Source organism: Dinoponera quadriceps, unplaced genomic scaffold (genome assembly GCF_001313825.1).
Source record: "Dinoponera quadriceps isolate SergipeBrazil2010 unplaced genomic scaffold, ASM131382v1 scaffold924, whole genome shotgun sequence".
Taxonomy (NCBI): domain Eukaryota; kingdom Metazoa; phylum Arthropoda; class Insecta; order Hymenoptera; family Formicidae; genus Dinoponera; species Dinoponera quadriceps.
The window spans coordinates 5,249-7,774 of record NW_014555017.1 but is presented as its reverse complement, the minus strand read 5'-3'; the positions used below and the strand labels follow the sequence as shown (position 1 = coordinate 7,774).

Genomic DNA, 2,526 nt, shown 5'->3' with positions numbered 1-2,526 from the left:
TTAGCAGTCAGACAGGCTGCGGCAGAAAGGAATATGCAGGAACAAGAGAAACGGAAACGTTATTGTGATAAGCGTAAAAAGGCCGCACGAACCGGCCGCATGAGGGTGATCTTGTTGTGATGAAGCACCAACCCACTACTGGAGCAAATCGTAAACTGCAGGCACCGTATATTGGCCCAATAGTAGTGAAAATGGTGCTTCCAAATGATCGCTATATAGTGGGTTACACTGGAGAGGCACGGAAGATACGACACAGATCAGTTGCAGCCGTGAATAAGTTAAAACTGTTATGTCCACTCAGTGGTGTCTCCGATAAGACGGATGGTACAAGCAACGGAGATGGTGAAAGACTATGGACAGGAAGCTCAACCGACCTCGAGGACTAGGACGACGAACAGGATGATCGAAACTGTAAAATTAAGTCCTAGTAGTTTTGTTTACACAATCAATGGCGTAGTCGGAGACTTGCATAAGTGGATCCCTGTTAGGGGATTTCAGCATCGACTATAATAATAACAATCGGGAACGATGAGATATTATAAGTGCAGTATCTTACTTTGAGAGAGGAGATTGTGTTAAAAGGAGCTCGAGCCGGTGAGCGATGACGCGATGGGAGTCCGTGTTCTCTTGTCGGCCGTGCTGTCAGGTTGATGAGTCCCAATTATTAGGTTGGCAAAGATGAAATTTGTAGTTAATAATATTGCCAAATGTAACAGCTTATTATTTGACATTGTCTTAATATATTACCGTTCTGTTTTCTAGTTGGAAAGTTACATATCTCATCTGTTTAAAGAAATCATTGTAAGCTCTAAAAAATATTAAAACCTTTATTTAAAACTTAATTTTGTTGAAAATGGAACGGTTGGAAATTCGCACTATTATAAAGCATGAGTTCTTACGTGAAACTACGGCATCACAGACCGCGCGAAACATTAATAGTGTATTTGGCTCTAGTGTTACTCTACTAGTCTGTTACTACGCAGCAGACAGTATCAAATTGGTTCGCCAAATTTCGTACAGGTAACTTTGACCTCACATATGAGCCACGCGGTTGCCCAGAATCAAAGGTCAATAATGTAGAACTAAAGGTCACAGTTAAGTCTGACCCATCTCAGAGTGCCTATGAATTATCGTTGAAGTTTGGTGTTAGCAAACAAACAATATTAACTCATTTAGCTAAAATCGGTAAAGTGAAAAATTTGGATAAGTGGATTCCACATGAACTGTATGAAAAATAAAAACAAAAGCGTTTAGAAGCTTGCTTGATGTTGTTTTCTCGTCACAAATCTAATCCATTTTTGAATCGAATTCTCACTTGTGATGAGAAATTGATCCAATATGACAATCGCAAACGTTCAGCACAGTGGTTGGACAAGGATGAATCACCAGAACCCACTACAACGCGCAATATTCATGAAAAGAAGCTGATGGTAAAAGTTTAGTGGTCTAGCGCAAGTGTGATCTATTATGATTTCATGAAACCTCGTTCATCGATCACAGCAGAAATATATTACAACAAATTGGATTACAAATTACAAACAATTAGACAAAATGATGCAAAACTTAAAGAAAAACAGCCTAGATTGGTTAACAGATCGACTCCTATCTTAATGCATGAGAACGCTAGACCACACACTGCACAAATGACTGTGGCAAAACTACAGGAATTGCAGTCGGAACTTCTTCATCATACTCCATATTCACCTAGCCCCCAGTGACTACCACTTCTTCCGCAATTTAGACAACTTTTTAATACGTTGACTGCCAACTATGAGATATCACGTAGGTTGTTTACTTGCCCAGGACGCCAACTACGAGTTATTTCGTCGCTTCGTTACTTGATTAAATCAAATTGCCTTCTTAGACAAGAATCGTGAAAAGTTCCGTGGCAGTCAACGCCTTAGTAGGAAAACAATTTAATTCTGACAATGCTGCAAAACTGGTCTTCTAGGAATTCATTGACTCTCGTCCGCCAGGGTTTTATACCACTGGCCTGAACAACCTGCCGCTTAAATGGCAATAGTGTATAGACAATATGGGTGCGTACTTTGATGAATAAAATAATTCCTTATATTTGTAAGTTATCAACCAACTTTGCCCTTTTTTCTACAAATTTCTTCCTTGACGACCTGATACAATACATGTTTCACTGATATAATCTCATCGTGACCAGGTCAAACATTTGTTATATTTTTAATGTGTCATGAAATCGAGAACAGTGCTTGATGTCTCTTGAGTTTCGCTTACATGTGCCATTGTGCGTTAATCCCTTTGGCATTGGTTGAGCTCAGTGATCTTCTTTGATGACTAGCTAGACTCGCTGTGCGCTTTTTTGGCAAGTCTCAGTGTTTCTAGGCTTTATCCGCTAGCTGTAGAGGACACCATGTACATTTTATTTCCTTGGTGACTATTGCATCCATCAGTGTAGGGTCTACGTGGCCGTTAATTCTGGGCTAGAACATATCGAGTGATTGCCTCGTGCGTGCTCCCTTGGTAATCTGCAATTGCCCGCCATGGTCTAGGTGT

General features: G+C 40.3%; 1 pseudogene; it reads left to right on the top strand.

Moving 5' to 3' along the window:
• Positions 1–321: 321 nt before the first annotated feature.
• LOC106742799 lies at positions 322–2,059 on the top strand (annotated as a pseudogene).
• Positions 2,060–2,526: the final 467 nt, after the last annotated feature.